Source organism: Cryptotermes secundus, unplaced genomic scaffold, assembly GCF_002891405.2.
Source record: "Cryptotermes secundus unplaced genomic scaffold, Csec_1.0 scaffold161, whole genome shotgun sequence".
Lineage (NCBI taxonomy): Eukaryota > Metazoa > Arthropoda > Insecta > Blattodea > Kalotermitidae > Cryptotermes > Cryptotermes secundus.
The window spans coordinates 511583-535870 of NW_019738350.1; the positions used below are offsets into that span (position 1 = coordinate 511583).

At 42.6% G+C, this 24288-nt stretch overlaps 1 protein-coding gene across 6 annotated transcripts in view; it reads left to right on the forward strand.

The window, feature by feature from the left end:
* Window positions 1-24288, forward strand: part of LOC111870716 (probable nuclear hormone receptor HR3) — a 387261-nt gene that overhangs the window by 277291 nt on the left and 85682 nt on the right. For 3 of the 6 annotated variants that reach the window (XM_023863214.2, XM_023863216.2, XM_033753973.1), the window contains exon 1: window positions 22105-22438. The exons of the other annotated variants lie outside the window; for them this stretch is intronic. The gene's annotated coding sequence lies outside the window, so the exon portion shown is untranslated. Of the gene's footprint in view, window positions 1-22104; window positions 22439-24288 lie in introns of those variants that run through there. 6 annotated transcript variants of the gene reach the window in all.

Sequence of the window (24288 nt, forward strand, 5' to 3'; positions counted from 1 at the left end):
TACAAGTCTTTACTCAACTCACTTCCTCTAGGTGTTTTTAAGCTTGAAACTTACCTATCGAATTTGGGGAAAAACGCTATTTTTCACCTTCAGAAACCAATACAAGTATAAGTTTGTGAATGTATCCAGTGACGTAGAGTCAAGTCTCGTACTGTGAAGAGGTCCAAAGAGAACTCAATTATGTGTCAACCGTAGGGCGTGATAAGGACACCCGTCCGTTCTTACTGTATAAATCTGAATGGCATCATATCCTATATTTGATTCAGTTGCTTCATTTAGACTGTATGCTATTTTAGCAACGCTCAATCAGTTTCGAAGTTTATGAGTCGGGATAGCTCGATCGGTATAGCGACTAGGCTACGGGCTGGATGGCGAGAGAGTTGGGGTTCGATTCTGGGTACGGGTAAGTGAATTTTATCGTCTTCTCTATAGCGTCCAGAAGGGCTCTGGAACCCACCCAGCCTCATGTCCAATAGGTTCCGGTGGTTCCCCGTGGGTAAAGCGGTCAGGGCGTGAAGTTATCACTCACTTCCATTTAGCGCCGTGGCCAATAATAGTGGAGTTATACTATCTCTGTTGCCCCAAGCGTCTTCAAGGTGTGTGCTTAATTAATTAAGCACAGGGACAATTTCACCTTTACCTTTCTGTTTACTATCATGCGAGGCGGCACATCTCGAAAAACTGTGATCTCAGCCGTTTGAAAACTGTCAAATCACACTCAAAATCACTTTACGACTGGCGGTTTATCGACGATCGGTTCGTCTTCGCGCCAAGCCCCTTGAGACTCACGACCAATCTGAAAGCTGAAGGCGTAGATTTTGAGGTTCTCAGAGCGATGGTCATGAATTTGTGTCTTCTGGGATACAGCGCCATGTAGCACGTTAAAAGTGAACCGGCATTTCGGGGGAACATGTCGAATACATCTTCAGGGTCGATGAACAATATCTGCTTGCTACTTGCTTCATGCTGATTTTTGCTTGGCTTTATTCTTCGACCTTGAACGTGGAGACGACATGTTTCTTCGAAATGTCGGTTGACTTTCAGTGGAGTACGTGGAATTTTATTTCCTTTTCTCTATGGCTCTTCTAGCCCATTCAGGGCACTGGCTTCTTCTTCAGATCCGTAATAACTTTTCACAGACGGTAGGACTCCTTGGACGAGGGATCAGTCCGTCACAAGGCCTCTACTTAAACACAGGACAACACAAACACAGAATAAACACATTCACACAACAAACATCCATGCCTTAAGTGAGATTCGAACCCACGAACCCGGCTTCCGAGCGAGAGAAGACAGTTGAGTTATCGGTTATAGGCTGGGATTATATCGCAGAAGACAGTAATTTATGTAGAATCTGTTTTCCTTCGCATTTTGGGTTCCCCACCCCTTTATTTCCTTATAGGTAAAGCTATCCCTGTAAGAGACCGTGGTGGCCAATATAGTTGTGAGACGTCGAGGCTCTCACATTTCTTGGATAATCGACTCAAAGATAGCGGTGAGGCTGTCAGTCATAAGCGCCGTCCGCCCTTTACCCCCTTAATGATTTGTGGTACTCATTTATGTTAGAGGCTGAGTCCACCCCAGGGCAATAGTGCGGCTGGAAGGATTATATCAATTGAAAAATGCAATGACCTCATCAGGAATCGAAACCGCGACCTAGTGGCTTGTAGCATAGTGTCTCAACCAACTACGCTACCGCGTACCACTTTATATTCCTGATGCCAATACAAACATTGATAATTCTTGGGACAGGTGTCGCTGTCCGGGTTAAGTACGATCACGAAATATAGAGACAAGCCACGGACGTCATAGCAGATTTACTCCCCTTATGTTCCTTCCGCGGACGGTAACGAAGTTACGCCCCGAGATTCCAGCTGGACTTGGGGGGAGGGGGTCGGTATTTGGCAGACTTTCTGCTTCGTGACTGCGGTAGAAACCCTGACCAGCAACTGAGACTGGCAGAAGAAAACTTCAGGTAACGTAATTTGAGGACAAGATCACCCCAAGGGAGTTCCAGCAGCCCTAGTTACTCCTGAAATATACACTAACTCTGTACAGTAGAGTCCTTCTTGACAAGGCAGTAGCCGATCAGCTGGTCAAGAAATTCTCCGTCTCTTTTGGAACCAGATAACCAATTACGTTCTTCATGAAAGTCCCCAAATGGATTCATCCCGGGATAGCGAACATACTTAGAGAGCAAGTATTTCTCTAAAGCAGGTGGAGCGTGAAGCTGACCATTCCCCTCCATCTGTTGCCGAGGTCAAGAATCTTGGAGCTATGCATCCACGTCTTCACTGCGCTGCCCTTAATTAGCCAACTTCACCTTTACCGTGAGCCCTTACGAAATCTGGCACAAATGCACTTGAGAGTTCTCTCTGTTAACTAATTGTTTCATACATGGGTCTTTTTTTTTTTTTTTTGGAAAGCATATTAGTATATTTACAGCTAAATCGCTGTAAGAAGATGTTCGCTTGATTCTAGGAGCGAAATATATCTGCTTTATATAGAATCTAAAGGCTTGGATCGTGGGTTCGAATCCCACTCAAGGGATTTACGTATGTGTTCATTTATTCTGTTTTTGTGTTGTTCTGTGTATAGGTAGCGGCCTTGCGACGGGCTGATCCCCGTCCAAGGATTCCTACCGAATGTGTATAGATTAAGAAACTTAAAAACCTACCAAGGCCCAAAAATGGTTCTAGATCCATAGGTAGACAGATAATGCACAAAAATTATAGATTAACGACCATTTTATTTGGATTGTTGAGCTATGAAATCCATCAAATTCAATGATGTCTGAATGTTCAGTAACGGTGTTAGAAACACGTAATTATCTAACGGTCTCTCGCCGAGTCAATTTATGTTAGGACATAGACACGCTGTCTGATAAATATATTACGACGTTTCGAAAGTTGTATTTTTATTTTTTGTAATAATCGCGACGCCGATGGGAATAGAACCCGTGACCTTATGAGTATGAGGCTAGTACGCTAAGCACTAGACCATTGGAGTGATCGTGTGATCACATATGCTTCCGACGGTGGAAGCAACTTGCATACTGCATGAGCGAGAGACTCCATATTCTAATTATGACACATTCTGATTTTGTGGGTATGTAGTTTCTTCTTAAGATTTCGTCTGCCGTTTCATTGATCTTCTCTCGGAGTGAGGAATTCTAGCTTGAGGTAGGTTACGGCTGTGAGTTTCGTAATCCAGACCGTACTTGATACCCTTATCATCATAGGGTCGGCAGTATCTTCATGTACCTTGCAAGAAGTGTTCGGGACCTAAAGCCGTACATAAATAAATACCGCGAAGCGATGTGATTAATGTTATCGGCCACTGAACCGCATGACTCAACATTTCACCAATTTGGACATGTCATCGTGAAGTTACAATCTTTTTGAATTGTGAAATATTCAGATAATATCTCAAATACCTGAAAGGTACTGAAATAGGGTCATTAATATTATTTTTCATACTATTTAGCAATGCAACAGTAGCTGTAGTAGCTCAATCGGGATATCGACTGCCTACGGGCTGGACGGCTGAGGAACTGGGTTCTGTTCTGACAGGGGAAAACTTTTCTTTACTACACAGCGTCCAGGTCGGCACTGGAGAGCACTCAGCCTCCTATCCAAAGGGCACAGGAGTATTTTTCCCTTTCCTGTTTCCATTTCTCACATTTATCTCCTTCCCTCCTTCCTCCTTCAAAACAGTTATGTCTCTGTCATTCAGATGGCACAGTTTCGAACATAGGCCCCAGTGCTGCTATCTGTCATTTTGCATGAAAACTATTATGACATGACGATATAATCTCTGTACATTACATCGTGATTCATTATAACAGCAGTATAAGAGACTGGCCGTTGTTCCCTCTAGCAGCGTGTGGTGTTGTCTTCACTTGTGAACAACGCACAAGCAAGGGGCAAAATTACAGATGCAGACGTGACACAAGAACGGGCTTACGAACATAGAAACAGACTGCTGCAATAAAACATCCGAAGACAAAACAAGTCTAAACAAGCGGACGACGCCCCTTGTGAGGTGTAATAAAAATTATACAAAATTTAAAGGAATAAAAATTTTAATAGGTTTTATTTGATTTAAATTAAGTGAGCTACAGCGTGTGTCATTTTAGCGCATACCAGTTAGACCACGATTATGACGGTTTGAATCATGAAGCGTGCAGTTGCATATATGTTGAATGGGTACTAATAGAGCAGTGTAGCAGTTTTAGCATAGTAAGACGCCTGAAGATGGCCATTTAGGGCCGAAACATGTTGCGTCGAAAGTGAAAGTGAAAGAAAGAAGGAACAATTGTCGCATTGTTGACCGACTGTGGAGTACATAAACAGTTTTAGATATAGTAATGCAACAGGATGCATAAATACAGGGTTGAAATTATTTAGGATTATCAGTGTGGATTTCGACGTAACAGATCAGATCTTTTGCATTCTTCAGATATTGAAAAAAAAAATGGAAGTACAATGAGAGTGTACATCAGCTATTCATAGACTTAAAAAAGCCTATGATTCAGTCAGGAGGGAAATATTGCACAATATTCTGTTAGAGTTTTGGGTACCCATGAAACTAGTTAGGCTGATTAAAATGTGTTTAAACGAAACTTATGTGTAAATATTTGTCTGATAGTTTTCCTATCCAGAATGGTCTTAAACAAGGAGATGCTTTATCGCCACTGCTTTTCACGTTTGCTTTAGAATATGCCATTAGGTAGGTCCAAGAAAACCAGAAGAGACTGGAATCTACTGGGTGATAATGTAGATACCATAAAGAAGAACACACAAAATTTAATTGACGCAAGTAAAGAGGTTGGTCACGAAGTAAACACAGAGAAAACTAAGTATCTGCTGTTGCTAGTTGCTGTATCGTCACCAAAATGCAGGGCAGAATCATGACATAAAGACAGGAAACAGATGTTTTGAAAATGTGGCACAGTTCAGATATTTGGGAAAAATGATAACAGATCGAAACCCGATTCAGGAGGAAATTAAGAGGAGACTGATCTCGGGCAATGCTTGCTACAATTCAGTCCAGAACCTTTTGTCTTCTCGTCCGCTGTCTAAAAACAAAAATTAGAATATACAAAACTATAATTTTGCCTGTGGTTCTGTATGGGTGTGAAACTTGGTCTCTGACGTTAAGGGAGGAACATAGACTGAGGGTGTTTGAAAAGAGGGTGTTGAGGGGAATATTTTGGGCCGAAGAGGGATGAAGTGACGGGAGGTTGGAGAAAACTGCTTAATGAGGAACTTCGTTCCAAAGAGTCCGTGGCTCTGTGTAACATTTCGTAACAGACTGTGTATACTGCGAGTAATAGTTAGCCTCACGCCCAACTCGTAAGTTGGAGGACCACCCCTGGTCGGCTCTTTGTTTATTCAGTGTATTCGCTCATACCTTTCATATTCCAACTAGTGCCGAGAAAACGTGGACCTATACATCCACTCCCAATGCTTCTTCAAGGCCTAGTGCTTAATTAGATAAGCACAGGGGCAAGTTTTCCTCTACTTTTAACCCTTCATATCTCGAGGGAGCTTGTTAGGAACCCGTTGCTTAGCAATGGACATTCTTTACAGTCGTGACATTGCAACGGACCTACATGCTGCAATATTTAGAGGTCCAGTAATGGACTGTGATGGGTATGTATGTATGACTTCAGAATCAAGAATTCGAGCACCTTTTGTTTTGGTATTACCGAGGGGCCCGATTTGGAAAGGATTTCCTACCACGTTTCATGAAGATCAGTTCAAGCAAGGTTATTACCTCAACAGTTTGAGAGGTTGCAGTTATGATGTTACTGATGGGATGCCGTTTAGATGGCCTCAGGCGGTAACATATGCATTCCGAGTTTTATGACGATCGCTACTGGCATGCAAGTAATGTTACAGTTGTTACCTCTAAGATTTGGGAGACATCAATGTTGGCAGCACTGATAGCAGGGATTTTTACAGTACTAGTGTGCCAATGGCCGATCACAGAGGCAGCGCAGTCTTAAGGCATGAATCGTCTTCGACCGCTCGAACACTGGAATCGTGGGTTCGAATCCCACTAGAGGCATGCGTATCTGTGTGCGTTTGTTCTCTGTATTGTTCTGTGTGTAGATAGTGGCCTTGTGAGGGCTAATTCCCCGTCCAAGGAGTCCTACCGACTGTGTATAAATTAAGAAACTGAAAAAGCAGCCAAGGTCCACAAGGGCTGTTGAGCCGCAGACAGATAGATTGGATAGATAGGAAGATAGATATATAGATATATATTATCTATATAGAAATATAGATATACAGATAAATAGTTTGCCGATGAGATGGCTTCAGATGGCATGATATGCCTACCAAGTTTCATAAAGATCGGTTCAGAATTACAAAAGTCGTAAGGGGCGATAGGCAAACAGACTCACAGAGATAAAGGCAATCTCATAAGCCTACAATTTTTTTTCAAAATAACGAAAGTGGGCTGAAGAAGGATGTGGTCCAGCAGTGACCTCTTGCGAAATGGCAGTGAACTCCAGGGTTCCGTAGAAGGTGGGGAACTTCTTGACTAGATGAGGCACTTCAGCTTCTGTGCCTGTGATATCTTGCCTTTCGAAATTTCGCAAGTCCAATTGCAAACGTTTTTCACGCGTTATCGGTGCCTTGAGGAGTTTTGTATTTTCGCCACAATTTTTACGACAATATTTCGTGAAATGAATTCAGGGCCTTAAATGAATGCCGCTTTTGTCACTTCAACGTTAAAATTTCCCGTGGCCTTCTATGTTGGCATTGCTGCAAATAGAGATCGAAAAGTATGGCGCAAGGGTCACTTTCATTGTGATGACCTTCATACCGGGCTGCTTGTTACAGTCCTAACAGGCATACTCGGGAGGGGCTCAGTTCGAATCTCGGTCGGGTCACCGAATTTACTAAGGCTTTTTCTGGATTTTTTCAGTCAGCTCAGGCAAATTCGGTGATACTACTTTGATCAAGCCAGGATAGCTTTCCATTTCATTAGTCGTCACTCATCTTACGATTGGACAGTACATGACTTAGAAACGGATTGACTTCGGTGGGGGACGTCTCCTCAGCGTAAAAAATCATTATGTTACGAAAATGAACGCAAAGCTTCGGACCTGGACTGATTCCTTGGATAAACTACCTAAGCCAATAAAAATGGATATGGTATGGATTGAATAGATCTGGCTCAGAATAAGGGACCATTGGATGGTTCTTGTGAACACGGTGATGAACCTTCGGGTTCCATAAAAATGCTGGGAAATTCTTGAGTAGCTGTAGAATTGGCGGCTCCCCCAGAAGGGCTCAGCTCCATGAGTAAGTAAGTAAGTAAGTAAGTAAGTAAGTAAGGGGGGTCGGTATAGTTGGTTGGTTGAGGCATTATGCTACAAGCAGGAAGGTCGCAAGTTCGGTTCCCGATGAGATCATTGGGTATTTTCAATTGACCTAATTCTTGAAGTCATGTAATGGCCCTGAGATCGGCTCAGTCTCTAATAGAAATGAGTACCAAGAATCTTCCTGGGCGTAAAGGGCGGCCGGCGCGTAGACTGACAACCGCGCCGCCATCTGCTACTCGATTTTATATAAAATGCGGGAGCATCGACGCCTCACAACCTTACAGGCCTACACGGCCTGTTACAAGGATAGCTTTACTTTTTTAGTGACTTCAGTGGAAATCGTTTGCTCTGTGAATAGACCATTGTGTACAAAACTCAGAGTGTTTCTCTTCCGGAAGTTGAAGAAAAATAGTATATCAGCACCCAAGCGGAATTTCACAGTAACGCGTTGTTAGCTTCTTGAAGTAAGTAAACTGCTTTATCATATCTTATAGCGTTATGTGATGACGGGATTTTGGATCCTGGTGTTTTTAACCCTGTCTAGAAAACCGAGATTAACGGCCGTGGGGAACCGTTGCGCTGGCCACGAGACACCCTCTCTCCGCAAAAGTTGACACTAACTTCTCCGACAAGCGGCGGTCGCTCGGTCGGTATAGTTCGCTTGCGGACTACAGGCCACGGAGTTTTGTGTTTATAAACAGGCGTTTTTCGAGTTGTATTGCTATAATTGTCAACAAACTAAATGCAGTTAGCCAATGTACTTCATACGTGAGAGAGAAAGCAATGGTATGGCCGCGCCCCCCTTGATTCAGATGAAGAAAGAAATTGAAGAAAGTTACAAAATATTTATACCAAAAATAAAGAGCCTTATAGAATTCTATCCTTAAATTTTCTATAACTATCGGTGAAAATGGTCTTGAGTGATATAAATTTAAATCTGTAAGCAAATTTTATTGACTGCTTTCCCCATATCGGAAAAAAAAAGAATGACTTTGCTCTACCCGGGACTTAATACATAATTATGCAGTTGTGAAAGTATCTGCCCGCCTTTATTGATACTGCACAATCTGATCACTGCTGTGGATATACTTGCTGTAGCCGAAAACGTCTGCCCCCCCCCTGCTAATGAATGACTGAGCTGCAGATACGTTATTCGATCTATTGTATTGGCACTACCTGTCGGGTCATGCTTGCATGACAGCAGGGGAATTCCCAGTATTCCACTAGTGAAACATGTGATTTCACTTTACCTGGCATACTGATAACCACTTTGTTCTATATTCAGCCGTTCTGCGCTCGATAACTGATGTAGCATATCCAGGGGCACAGGACGGAGAGGGCAAACCTGGCGCCTGCCCCTCCCTTGGATTTTTTGGAAAAATCGAATGTGCAAAACTATAAAAGATAAAAAAAAATATTAATATCAAAGGTTACACACATTTTACTGTACTATAAATATACTAGGGCGACCAGTAAAAATGTTCTTAAACGTCCTAAGCGTATGTTTGTAAACAGATATTCTGATGTCATCACTCTCTCGGAAGAATGGCTGTCTCTCCTTTGGAAAACCATGGCGGTGCAGTGGGCCTGTCCCCACTGAGGTTTAGAATTGAATTCGCTCAAAATTCTGGCTTAGTGCATTACATCAGCATTTAGATACATCGCTGCATTTCCTTCTGTAGTTGGGGAACATGCCGTCACAGCGGCCGCGTGGTCTAAGGCATTACCTTCTGTAGTTGGGGAACGTGCCGTCACAGCGGCCGCGTGGTCTAAGGCATGAACCCTCTTAGCCCGCTCCAACACTGCGATCGTGGGTTCGATTCCACTCGAGGCATGGATGTCTATGTGAGTTTATTCTGTGTTTGCCTTCTTCTGTGTGTAGATAGAGTCCTTGCGACGGGCTGATCCCCGGTCTAAGAAGTCATACCGACTGTGTATAGGATTAAGATGAGAAGAAGAAGAAGAAGAATAAAGCGGCCAAGGTCCAAAAATGGGTTGTAGAGCCAGAGAGAGAGAGAAATTTTTGACACGTCGGCATTACCTTCAGCGGTACCTACTGGTCAGGACGCTGGGTGAGCCTCAGAGCCGGTCTGGACGTTGTGGAGTAGAGAAAAGTCCCTTACGTCTGCCGTGAATCGAACCCTGGCCGTCCACTTTCTTCGCTAACCGACTGATCTTTTCCGGCTCCGCGCTTAGACAAGTACCTACTAAAATTAATTTTATTATTATTATTATTATTATTATTATTATTATTATTATGGCTTTACAGCCCTTTGTTGGGCCTTGGCTGCTTTTTCAGTTTCTTAACCCTATACACAGTCGGTAGGACTCCTTGGACGGGGGATCAGCCCATCTTAACGCCTCTAATCTACACACAAAACGCAAATAGAATTAACGCATAAAATACAGACATCCATGCCTTCAGTGGGATTCGAACCCACGATCCCAGTGTTCGAGCGAGCGAAGTCATCTCATGCCTTAGACCGCGCAGCCACTGAGATCGGCACTAAGTTAAGGATATATCATAAATGAGAGATTCGTTGTGACCCGCTGCTCATGGTTAAGAGCCCTGGAATTGACTACTTAATGCCGCTGTCAGCATCGAGAATGTCTGGTGCAGGATGCGCAGGGGAAGATAAGCACTCGGAGAAAACCGCTTTGTACTCCACAAATCTCACACGAATGAGGACCACAGCGGTGGAAACTTCTCGTGTATGGGGACCATATTACTCTGACCCATTGCGTTGGTGGGACAACAGAGCTGGCTGGTACAGCTGTAACGCGTGCTCGGTTCATATCTCGGCTAGGACACCGGCGACCCTGGCCGAATTTTTCGTGATTTTCCCGAGTCCACCAGGAAATTACAAGGGGTTTAGTGTTTTTCAAAATACTGTGCAATTTATCAATCGATAGTCATCGTAGCATTCGATATGTGGCCCAGCTACTGACGAAGCCGTAAAGCTGAACTTCTCCTAGCCTCAGGCTGACCGAATGCCGCTTAGAAAGTCAGCTCTGCGACCTGCCGGACTCCGAGTGCACATGTGGGATTTTTATTGTTTTTATTGTGAGGTAAAAATCTTTTTATGAGTATCTAAAAACTAAAACACCGTGGCAAACGAACTATACCGACAGAGATACCGCTGCTTATCGGAGAAGTTAATGCCAAATATATCGGATAGAGGGTGTCGCGTGGTCAGCGCAACGGATCCCCACGATCGTTAATTTCGGTTTCCTAGACCGGAGCCGCTATTTACTTGAAATAGCTCCTCAATTATCCTCACAAGGCTGAGTGGACCCCGTTCCAGACCCAGTACTTCTCAGATAATGTAGTACCGCCGGGAATCGAACCCAGACCTGTGGATCTGTAGCCAGGAACTCTGGCCACTATACCACAAAGGCGGTCTTTTTATGAGTATCAACATTTGAAAATATACAGAAGGCCGTATCTCCGCGTATTCGTAGGTAATTAGAGTTGAGTGGTCTCCTTTATGCAAAATCTGTGTTAATCCACGAAGAAAGTCTATGTTCTTTTGTTTGGTTTTAATTTGATTAAAATTTACGTACAGTATAGTAAAACTCCGTTATAACGGAAAGATGAGGTGGGCGCCGTTACCGCCCGTATCCGATATAACCGAGTGAAGGGATATTCACAGAAGCACAACGTAGGGTACACAGCCAATACACGCAATAAACATAGAAACACACAACGTGATTGCATAAAGGTATTTATACTAAGGTTATTACTTATTTTAAGTAGTTTTCTAATTACAAAATGTTCTTAGTGCCTCGACTGCTCTAGAAATTTACGGTCCTACACAGCTAAATTCTATCCGTTATATCTGGGTCTATTGTAACGAGGGATTACTGTATCATTATGCTGACTATAATATGTGCCTAGGAATAACATTATGTCGATATAAACTTGCAGGGAACGATTCACATGGTTATTTCTCACAGTCTATTACTAGACATTATTTTAATATTTTATAAATATATTAATGATTTAGAAGCCTCATTTAGTACTCGAAATGTATGCGTCTTTTTACATTTGTTTCTCCCACTTTCCTTCATATTTTTGTTGTTGTATGCCTTTGTTTTTGGATAGAGTATTATTTACTTCTGTCCGTCCTGGGAGTTGCAATAATTTCTTGTCCCAGAGATCGTCTCGAGAATCTTGCTGTCTGCTGTTCAATACTTTCTCGGTCCTTTATAGAACTTTGACGCTAATTACCGTGTTAACAATAACTTGACACTGGTCCTTATTCTGAGCTAGATGAATCCAATCTACACCTTCACCCAATTTCCTTTTGTTCTATTTCTTTATCACCCCAACATACAGAGGCCTACTCCGGGCCCCTTTGGTTTCTTCCCTTCAGGTTTCCCGAATAAAATTTTGTGGGTATTTAGAATTTTTCCAATACACATTATATATTCCGAACAGCATACCATGGACCTTGATTTCACAACTCTAATTATATATGGTGAAAAGTACAAGTTATGAAGCCCGTCGTTAAGTAACCTAATCTCTCCTACTACTGTGTTCCATTCAGCCTCAAACCGTGGTCTTCCCTCAGGGCGCGAGGCCAGTTAGCCCTTATATGTAAAAAAAGGCAGTTACATAGTTACAGATTTGCGTAATATAACTCTTAAATTTGTAAGAAGCAGAATGAACGTAAAGTATTCTGAACTAAGCGACAACAAACTTTCTCGGAATTAAATCTGCTTTCTATATAGTGGACATTTTGCAGTAGTCTATTTAAAAAAATGTAATTTTGAAATACATTGTTGGCACAAAAATACATTTTATTACATATACGGACCCGGGATAGCAGAGTCGGTATAGTTACGGGCCGGATGACCGGAGTTCTCTTCCTAGCTTGGGCAAGGAATTTTTCTCTACTCCACAGTTTCCTGACCTCTTCTGGGGTTCACCCAACCTCATATCCAATGAGTACCGTGGGTTATTTCCCCGGGAGTAAAGCGGCTGGGGCGTGAAGCTGACCACTCATCTCCATCTAGTATCGTGGGTAAGAATGCTTGAGCTATATCTCCGCGCCATGTACGTCATCATGGCGCGGTACCATTATTGGTTCGGATCTCGGGCGGTGTACCGGCTTTCCTCACCCAGATTTCTCATGGATTTTCTCAGCCCCTCTTATATAAAGCCTGAACAGTATATCGTCTGAGTCTCGACCACTTCCTTCCAAATATTTTCCAGTGAACAGATCATCTGTCATCCCAGCCTTCGACTCTGTATTGTATAGCTACCAACAGCATCTTAAACTAACCCACAAGGAAGATATATTTGTTTCTGAGTTACATTTCGCAATTGTAACGCATGCATGCTAATTTGTAATCACTTCTTCCTAGGTGGAACCAACTATTTATAACCAGGTAACACACAACTGTTGAGATACGAACCCCAGACCATGGTAGAAATGTCTGCGGAAAGTGTTGTAACAGAAATGAAAGTACCCATTGTGATAAAACATTCACATGAAGAAATGAAGCGGCAATTTATGACACTCATGCACGAGAGAGTGTTTTTTTATCCCAGTTCGCAATCTCACATGTTGTTACTGCAGACGGGCTGCTTTCACCTGTCGCATGACGTCACGCCTGCTGCAAGGATGTTACGTGATATCCTACACCACACAGGGGCCATCCGGTAAATATTAATGCCTTGCTACTTTTTATTTAGTCCAGGCCTACTTCACCGTGAATATCGCTGTCTCACTTCTTACAGTTCGCTCAGATTCCTTTCCTTTTTATTATTCGTGGTCAAGTATAGTGACTACCATGACATCTATGAAGCGCTTTTTGAACTGATCTGAGACTAGGGGGGTTTCCTTCGTAATACAGGGTGCATTAGAAAGGATGGTTGGATTTCAAGCGACCGTTACGCCGCGACGGGGGGAGGAGTAGAATAGGGTTGGCGGCAGAATGCAGTTTCAGTTGGAACCATGGAGTGGTCGGGTGCAGAGCGTGCGTTCGTCGTAGAGACGTTTTTGAAAAATAGAGAGTCTGTGATCGCCACTCAACGAGCCTTCAGCACTCATTTCGGCTCGGACGTTGCGATAGGATCCTGCTCGGAACACAGTTTTGCGGTGGGTGGCTTCATTTCGTGCCACAGGTTCAACCTAGATTGAACATAACGTCATTTCGCATCGCGGTGACACTCCTTGGCCCGCACGTTCGCCCGATCTTGCGCCCTGCGATTTCTTCCTTTGGGGCCATTTGAAGGCGGAAGTTTATAAACATGGACCACATACACTGGACAAGCTGAAGACAGCGGTTCGAGAAGAAATTGCGGCGATTCCACCAGATATGACCGCGAGAGCGAAGAATAACTTCAGAAAACGCCTCGACGTCTCTATCATAAGTCAAGGACGTCATAAGGATGATATTGTATGCCACAAATAAACTGCATGTATTGGCTAATCTGATGGTCACAATGAATTTTGGATTTTATGAAGCCTTACAAATTTTATTGCCCTGTGAAATCCATCCATTCTTTCTGAAGCACCCTGTATAAAAACGATTGTCTCGTTCAGCGTGGAAAGCAAGAATCCGGTTATCTAATGTCGAGTTCAGGTGGATAACACTCCTGTTTCGCATTCATGAGACCTATGGTTAAAATCTCGCTCACTCTATAGGCCTGTTAACCTACTCGTAAGTCAATAAGCAGATGTGGGGACATTCCTTCAAATTGTGTTACGACTAATGCCTTCAAAATCCTACCCAATTCATTATTTACGAATGATTCCACCATTCAGCACTATGTAACATGAGCTACTAACAGGGTCGTGAAACAAACTGTAATTTAAAATAAGTAATGGATAATAATAGTAATTGACACAAGTAAGGAGGTTGGTCTGGAAGTAAACAGAAAATGAATATATGTTGCTGTCTCGTCACCAAAATGCAGGGCACAATCATGACATAAAGATAGGAAACAGATGTTTTGAAAATTTGGCACAGTTCAGATATTGGGATCGAAGATAACAAATCAAACCCTGATTCAGGAGGAAATTAAGAGGAGATTGAACTCGGGTAATGCTTTCTACCATTCAGTCCAGAACATTTTGTCTTCTCGTCTGTTGTCCAAAAACATAAAAATTAAAATGTACAAAAATATAATTTTGCCTGTGGTTCTGTATGGGTGTGAAACTTGGTCTCTGACATTAAGGGAGGAATATAGACCGAGGGTGTTTGAGAACAGGATGTTTGAGGAGATTATTTGGACCAGAAAGAGATGAAGTGACAAGAAGTTGGAGAAAACTGCACAATGAGGAGCTTCATAACTTGTACTCTTCTCCAAGTATAATTAAAATGATAAAGTCAAGGCGAATGAGATGGGCAGAGCATGTAACACGAATGGGAAAAAGAGGAATACATGTAGGATATTGGTGGGAAAGCCAGAAGGAAAGAGACCACTAGGAAGACCAAGAAGTAAGTGGGTGGACAATATTAAAATGAAACTTAGAGAGATAGGATGAGATGGTATGTACTGGATTGATCTGGTTCAGGATAGGGACCAGTGGAGGGCTCTTGTGAACACGGTAAATGTGTATAATTTGTTGTACGTTATTGACTTCCGGTTCTACATCAGTGTGAAATTCCTGCCGCCCTTTCGGGAACCATTTCATGGGTTTAAGTCATTAGTGAGTGCCCCAGAATTTCGTTAAGCTGAAATATTCTCAAGTATTTAGAGGAGTATTCAGATTTAAACCTGTAGAACGGTATCGCAGCGTTGTGGGTTGTGTACTGAACACGGAGGATCTCATTTCGAACAATTTTTTATAAATCCATTAAGTAATAAACAATTTCTAACGTATTTGTTATACATTTTATTAACCGGTTAATTGACTTCTGGGCCACTCTGTGTATCACTGGGATTCTCCTCGTCATAGGCCTCTTATGGTTCCACGTTTCTCATTGGCCACTTGCCTTGTCGTGCTTCGCATCGCACTACATATCCACACAACCTATTTCTTTAATTATTCGCCCATCTTCTGGGTACTGAAAGTTACCTGTTCCCTTCAGGCTTCCCAACTGAAATATTGTAAAAGTAAAGGTCAGTTTTCTCTTGTACATAATTAAACACCAAGCCGTGAAGACGTATAGGGGAGTGGAGGCATAGCTCGATAGTCAACTCGGCATAACTACTAGGCTACGGGCTGGTTGACCGAGGAGTCGGGGTTTGACTCTCGGTAGGGATAAGATATTTTCCTCTTCTCCACATCGTCCAGACCAGCTCTGGGGCCCACCCATTTTCTTATGCGATGGATTCCGGGGGATAAAGCGGCCGGGGCGTGAAGCTGACTACCCACCTTCATCTAATGCTGAGATCAAAATGATGGAATTGTTCGTCCACTCCCCAGTAGGTCTTCTTGCCATGATCAAGAAATAACTTTATCAAAGCATCGAACTATGTACGGTGGAAAATTATGAGCGATCAGCGAATGTTGAATTATTTTTTTTTAATTCGATTAGTGGGGGGTGGACTCCAACTGGGTCCACTCGGCACGGTGGCCACTGATTGGCCTATTGTAGCCTGTCCCGAGGGATTATGATGATGGAGAATTTGGTGGAATGAAGACTGGCAGGGAAACGGAAGTACTCGGAGAAACCCCCCCAGCACCACTTTGTCCACCACAAATCCCATTTAACCAGACCCGGGATCGAACTCGGGCCGCCGCAGTTGGAAGCCAGCGACTAACCGCTTGAGCTATGGCGCTGTCTTGAATAAGTATGTAGATCGAAGTTGTCATGGATTATTTCATGATATTTCCGTGAAGGTACTGAGGAGAACCACAGGAGACGAAACTCAGTATAGTCGCTGCGTCGGGTGAAATCGTGACCGAATAATTTCCGAACACACATCTAGAGAGTTCCCGCTACACCAATCTGCTCAGTTACCTCATCCGTTGTTTCAAATTTTATTGTCTATGTGGCATTATACGTAGAATGTTATAGAAACTTGTTAGGACTTGGTATTCCAAATTAGAGCCTAATTTTGTGATAACATTGCCGGGAAGGACAGCTTAAGCAAGAAATTATGGGCAGAACTAATCAAATATACCCACAGACACCAACGTCATTTCATAAGTCTCCGTTTTAACCTAGGCCTGATCGCCTACCTTCCTTTGATATGACACGGATCGTACAGAAAACGAAAAAATTAGGGGGGGGGGGGTCACAGAAGAACACGCGAACAACACGGTGACCTCATGAACTGCATTTTTTATTTTTTAAAAATAAGATAAGTAGGCTAAAAATAAGATCCCAACTAAAGGAAATTGTAGGAGAGTCACGAATAAAGGAATGTAACTATATTTCGACGTAAGCATTGCGTTCAGTTGGCAGTCATGGGCAATGAGGGAGTGTGTCCTGACAGCTTGTGGTTTGGATGAGGGGTTAACAGATGTTAAAGAAACGTCATACTGGCTTTCGGAGTACTGTTATGAACAATATGAGTACCTCCAGTTCGTGTAAGAGACTTGTGATAGCAGCGGTGTGGCGAAATAAGAACGCCTGGAAACTGCCGATTAGATAATCTGCTTAACACTAGCGTCAGAGATGATGCCTAGAATTTAAGGGGAATTACCAACTTCCGGGGATGATTAATTTTGGAGTAAAAACAACGCAGAAATCAGAATAATCTTTTTTTGTTTTCAGCATTCGTGAGGCTCGCAATGTTGTAGGGAACAAAGTGGCATTCTAATGCTGCGCTTGTCGTTGTGTATGCAGGCAGGAACACACGTACTAACAGTACTACCTAAAACTAATTTCATGGAGCTCAGTCCTTCTTAAGAAGCCGTCAGTCGCTCAGCCACTCAAGAATTTCCCAACGTTTTGTGAAAACTGAGGGTTCATTACCTTGTTCACAAGAGCCCTCAACTGGTCCCTTTCCTGGGCCAGTTCAATCCAGTTCATCCCATCCTATCTAAGATCCATTTTAACATCCACTTGCGCTAGGTTTTCCTAGTGGTCCATTTCCTTCCTCGCTCCCATGCATGCTATGTACCTTTCCCATCTCATCTTTCCTTGATTTGATCATTATAATTGTACTTGGCATAGAGTACAAATTATGAAGCAATTTTCTCCACCCTACCGTCACTTCATCGCTCTCTGGTCCAAATACACGTATTTTCCTCAGTACCCTGTTTTTGACATACGAAAACATCAATGCATGCTGTAAAAAAGTGTTCATAATTTTATCTATTCCTTTGTGGTTTATTTAATGACACAGCCTGTATTTTAGACAACATAGCGTTGAAAGGTTGGGCGACTTGTGAACTATAAACTAAAAAGTATTGGAAATTATACAGTACTGATCTTAATGTGATGTGTTTGTCATTTGAAGACCTCCCTGACGTGACAATGGAAACGGCCATTTGTTTAAACACGATGCCGTGTCAGTAGTGTACCGAACCACACGTGACACATCTCTGGAGCTGTTATTGGCACTGTTTATTGAAATTTGTTTCCGCAGATATGAATGGCAACGCTGTACGTATTGATAACGCCGATAATGGTTTAGAGCCCCTCACCCAAACACGGACATTGCGTGATACTTGCACACAATGGGAAACTTTAACTCCGCAGGAAGATGGCGGTGAGATGGGCGGAAAATGTAGCAAGCATAGGTGTGGAGGATAGAAAATGTAAAGCTATCCCTGTAACAGACCGTGAACACCCATAGAGTTGTGAGACGTCGAGGCTCAAACATTTTCTAGATAATCGGCTTAAAGATGGCGGCGAAGTCGTCAGCCCTAAGCGCCGGCCGGCCGCTCTTTACTCATTTCAGTTAGAGGCTTGAGTCAACACCTGGGTCATAGTGCGGCTGGAAGAATTAGGTCAATTGGAAAATGTAATGACCTCATCGGGAATCGAACCCTCTACTTTCCGGCTTTTAGCATAGTGCCTCAACCAACTACGCTACCGCGGGCTCCGGAGAGGAATATTTATATAAGACTTTGGTTGAAAGCTTTTAGGGCGGATATAATACGTGTACAAGGACTTAGATTGGCAAATCATATGAAAATGGACCTTACAGTACAACTCAACCTCAATAATATGAACGCTTTAATCAGATGTGTTCGTACTATTGGATCGTTCGGATTACTGAATATCAAATACGAAATTAGATTTTTTTACTAAAACTTTTATTCAAAAGATTTATAGGTACGTTTTATGTAAGAACTACAGTAACCCACGGACGTTCGTCTGTACACCAGGTTATATATTTCAGCGCCCAGAAGAGACAGATCTATTAGCACATAGTACCATGTTTTACAATAACTAAGACAATTAGACTAAATTTTCAATTTTCAGGTACCGTTTTGGTGCTGCAAGTCAGTTTGGATTACTCTGAGTCCGGATTAACGTGGGTTTAGAACACGATGTTCCACTGTAACAGGATATGTGGGTGTGGACTTGATTTTGGTTCAGGATAAGGTCCAGTGGGTGACTTCTGTGATCAATTTAATGAACGTTTGGGTCCCTTAAAAGGTGAGGAATTTGTTGACTAGCTGAGCGACTCTTAGTTTCTAAAGAACGACACTGCTTCATGGAGTTAGTTCAGGTCATTGAGCACAATATTTCTCGGTATATTTCTATCATTGTTGAGGTATCTTCATCTTGTTGCAATATCAGAAGTTAGAAAATTGAGACTTCATTGGTTTATTCTCGTAAATAAATAAATTGTCACATATATTAGTGACATGTAGACGGGGTTTGGATTGGTGAGTCGATTTATTGGATACTCACGGGTCATTAAAGTGAAAGGTTAGGCTGTAACAGGCCGTGGAGGCCCGTAGGGTTGTGAGACGTCGAGTCTGCCGCGTTTTCTCGGACAGTTCGCTCACAGATGGCGGTGGTAAGGTTGTCAGCCTCGAGGCCGCGTCATAGCTCAAGCGGTTAGTCGCTGGCTTCCCACCGCGGCGGCCCAAGTTCGATCCCGGGTCTGGTCAAGTGGGCTTTGTGGTGGACAAAGTGGCACTGGGGCGGGTTTTCTCCAAGTACTTCGGTTTCCCCTGCCAATCTTCATTCCACCAAATTCCCCGTCATCATAATCAGCCGGGGCAGGCTACAATAGGCCAAGGACTCCACCCCCCACTAAGCGAATTAATTAATTAAAGGTTGTCAGCCTTACGCGCCGGCCTCCCTTTACCCTCAATAAGATTCCTGCTACTCATTTCTGTTAGAGGCAGAATCGACCCCAGGGCCATAATGCAACTGGAAGGATTAGGCAAATTTTGACAATCTACCTCATTGGGATTCGAACCCGCGACCTTCCGGCTTGTAGCATAGTGCCTCAACCATCTACGCTACAGACTCACGAGTCGTAACACACACAAGATTACTGTAATTGTAGTACAAAGTCTTCAACGTCTGTTAACTCTCCACAGGTGAATCCTCACAACTCCTTTCCATGACGGCTTCGTGTCCTTGACTCAGTGCCTCTCCAATTCTGTACCTGGATTCCATATCGACCTGAGCCTCATGCGAACCGGAGATAGAAGACCAAATAAAATAGTTCATTCCACTGTTATTCACAGTTGCCATTAATATGTGTTTCAACCTCTGGGTAACGCCTTGATTTATCCCAGCATATTTGTTGCTGCAGAAACGTGTTTCAACTCGCCGTTGCCTAGCAATGGCGGTCTTTTTCTGACTTCACTATTCCGGCTTTCAGGCATCATGTCACAATATCATTATTTCAGCGTATCCTTTGTGTTATATCCGGGTACGCGTACGTTTCTTTCTGGTGTTGACATTATTAAATAATGAATATGTATGTAACATCCAGGAAGATAACTCCCCACGAGTGTGTCTAGTGGCTGCGGTCTCTGAGGCACCAATTACAAAATACTGAAAACCAAGAAATATAATAGAGAAACAGTGGACTGGAACAAAGGTAAACATCCGTGTGCTTACTTAACCCCACTTTATGAAGACCTATCGGGAAGTGGCGGTAGAAATGCATTCATCTCGACCTCGGCATTAAGTGCATGTGATTGGTTAACTTCTCGCTATGGCTGGGTAGACCCCAGAGCCGGTTTGGACGCTGTAGAGAAGAGAGAAATCTTTTGCCGTTGTCGGGAGTCGAACACCGATCATCAGATCTTAGCCTATTGTAAAATCCCTGCTTAATTACATTTTTTATCACCTTTCAACTCTGTCCGACTCGACACAACATTGGCCGAAAATGACGTAAGCATTAGATATCAGTCATGTATTGGTCGGGTGTGTGTTTTTTTAATGCTACTGCGGTGGGACTAAGTCCCTTGTACTGCGGCCACTTCTGGCCTATTGTACCAGCCCCAGATGATAGGTGAGGGTGATTGTGGTGCAATTGGTGGAATGAAGATTGGCAGAGGAAACCGAAGTACTCGGAGAAAACCTGCCCCAGCGCCTCTTTGTCCACCACAAATCCCACTTGACCAGACCCGGGATCGAACCCGAGCCGCCGCGGTGGGAAACCAGCGACTAACCGCTTGAGCTATGGCGCGGCCTACATAAAAATCCAATTATTTCATCGGGATTAGAACCCGCGACCTTCCGGCTTGTAGCATAGTGCCTCAACCAACCACTCTACCGCGTGCCCCCTGATCAGGTGTGTTACTAATTGTATATTTTATTTGCGAGCACTGGTTCGATACATATACTGGCATTCACTCCGAAGGCTACAAATCTGTAGTCGCACTCTTCAACGTTTGGAGTTGAAATAAAATTCTGAAAACAATACTAATTTCTTCCACCTGTTTTGAGTAGACGCAGACGGAACCACGAATTATTTAATAGCGAGGTCATTCTAATTACTACGTCGACTGAGCTATCTCTGTGTGAATTGCAGTGTTAATGCAAAATGTAAAAATGTAATATTCTCTATAGGATCAACGATTGTTTTGAAACCACACCACACAAACAGAACTATGCTTGCAGTTCCGCGCTTGTCGTAAACGGTAGGTGTAAAAGAGTAAAGTTATCCCTGTACCAGGCTTGAGGGCCCATAGGGATTTGAGACGTTAAGGCTCCCACATTATCTAGACAATCGGCTCACAGATGACGTTAAGGTTGTCAGCCTTACACGCCGTCCGCCCTTCACCACCAGGAATATTCCAGGTACTAATTTATGTTAGAGGCTGAGTGAACCCCAGGGCCATAGTGCGGCTGGAAGGATTAGGTCAATTGAAAAAAAAAAATCAAATGACCTCATCGGGACTTGAACCCGCGACCTTCCGGCGTATGTTTTTCAGTTTTCGTCTTTCGTTGTTGTCATGGTAACACACAAAACACAGAAGCCATCACATAATTGCTCTCGGAATTATCAAGCTTTAATGCGATGTTTATATTGTTTACTAACGGAACAATACATATGTCTTATTCCAGCTGTTCGTGCTCTGCCATGATAATAAGTGGCACTGCTTGTACTATTTTCACAAGCGTTTGAAAAGAAATCTTGCGCCATTTTTCCCGTGAAGTTCCTCTGTCATTCAGGTCGGGTAGACTCGGCTAATCCCGTTGTGTGACGTTTCGTCACTAGGGCTAGGTTCGGCTCCTGCCGCTGGGTCAATGAACTGGGACGGGCTCGGAGGATAGGAACAGAGTAAGAGAGAGTGAGTGTATACATCGGTGCCTGCGACAGAGAGAGATGAGGGCGCCAACACGGTCTGTGAGAGAAAGAGAGGGTTGGAGTATCTATGTGGAAGGGGTACTAACACTGACAGTGTTTTAGCCGACGGCTAAAGTGCCAGTTGAATTCACCTTTGCTGACGAATTTTCATCATTGTACTTTTTTTTTGTGTGTGTGACATCAACGAGAATCATACTGCAGAGTCTAAGAGTGATAAATAAGTTTCACTAATCTACTTCTGTTTTTTTGTGCTGTGATCTGGTTTGCGAGACGAGGGAATTACATGTTTCTCTTCTTTACATGTACTCGGAAGTGATGCGTTTATGTGCAATATTTCGTTTTTCAGTGTGTCTCTCTGGGAACGTCGTCTGTCCCCAAGGAATAGAGTTTTGAACTGGAACTGCGAATTTCGATTGCTTCTCTTGCGTCAGAAGATAAGGGAAGCTACTTCATTAGTTGAGTGCATGTTTCGTGCGTTTGGTTTCGTTGTACACCTCTTTTTATTCCATTTTTTTTCAAGTGAATCATTGTGCTTTATATTTTATTTTATTGATGACTGATTCAGTTGGAAAGTGTCTTTTTATTTATGAGATAGTATTAGATAATTTTCATACCGTTTGTGTTTGAAAGCGAAGATTTAAATTGGTTTTATGAGTTTTAGCGATTGCGTGAAAACATTATCATTTTATTTTAATTTTGTATATGTGTATAGTTTTATAGGCTTTTCGATCGCATTTTGGACTGGTTTCAAAAGCCATACTGTTGTTTCGCATACTTCATGTGGGGGACAGAATGCGTGTCGCAGAAATTATGTTGCAAAAAGTCGCATCGTGGTTCCGTAAGAGAGTGATGCGCCATTTTCGTTCACAATTTGGTTATAAGCGCCAAGTGTTTTGAAGAGAGCTAATTAATAAATTGCAGATATATTAAAAAACCTATTCGATTTGAAGCCTTGTGTGTATTAGTTTAGATCCTGTCAATTAAATTTTCCACTTTAACGAAATCTTCAACACATTACTATAACGTATTAGTGTTTAAACACATATAACATAATGTATAATATTATTATTTAGAAATCGTTAACATATTCGTGCTGTATGGTAAAGTAAACGTCGCTTTACTTACTCATTCTGTTTGTAAAGACTGCTACACTGTCACGGAAGTGAATGTCTTTGAAATCGATAGTATAGAGGTCGGTGCCCCCACAAAATACTAGTAGCATGCCTGTTTGTTTTAAAGTTGATCACGTCACACTTGCGCTGCATCATGCAAATTACATTTTTATCACAAAATGTGATATAACCGTTTACACTTAATACCGGGAGTCTGTTCTATAAACATCCCCGAGTAAGATTTCTTTTTGAGGACAAGCGTATGAAATAACATTCCTAACTTTTGAACCCTGCAAGTTATCTGAAGCGATAATGTTTCTGGTTTGTGTTCGGGAGGTTACAGGTTCAGACCTGTGACATTCTGACTGAAGGTCATCGTGTTTTTCCCCAGTTCCTACATGTAAATATGGACGTATTACCTTGAATAAAGCACGATCTTATGTTTTCGCATCTCTTCTAATTATTCGCCCTGTCTGAACATCAGACGCTGAGTTACGGATAGCGTCATTAAATAAACTACAAATAAATAAAAAAAAAAGCACAACTGAGATTCGAAATCCTTGGTGTGTGATAACGCTGTCGACTTGTATTTGGAGGGAGGGGCGCTTGGTTCCTATTTCGGGCGGGACATAAACTATCCCATTTATTTTTTTTTTGTGGGTTTCCTCGGCCCTACCGGCCAAATGCCGGGGTAGTAGCTTGATTAGGCCACCGTCTTTTCCTTCCAGATCCCGTTCAGTTACGATTTATCAAACCAAATTTCCCGCTATATGTACTGGATGGAAAATAGACTGTACTCCTGGCCGTAACAGCACAACGTCTAAAGGTAGTTCGAAATTGTTACAGTTTAGTTTTTACGGACATATTCGTTTTAGGGATCAACATAATGATTGAGTAAGGATTTAAATTTCTGGTCTTCAAAAGTTTCATTTCTCCCGTGTCAAATTGAACGACGCCTGAGATAAGACATTTTTACATGATTATTAGAAAAATATTGTTAACTCCTTTTACGTAAGCCGCGCAGCGGATTTCGGATATGACAATTTTTGGATACCATTATCAAACCTCCAGACTTATTCTAAAGCTCGGTATGAATAGCTCTTATCAATATACGTGTAAAATATTTCACGTTATTGCAATATAATTTACGTTATTTTTTATTTTTATATTCGGTTTTGTTGTTTTTTTGATAA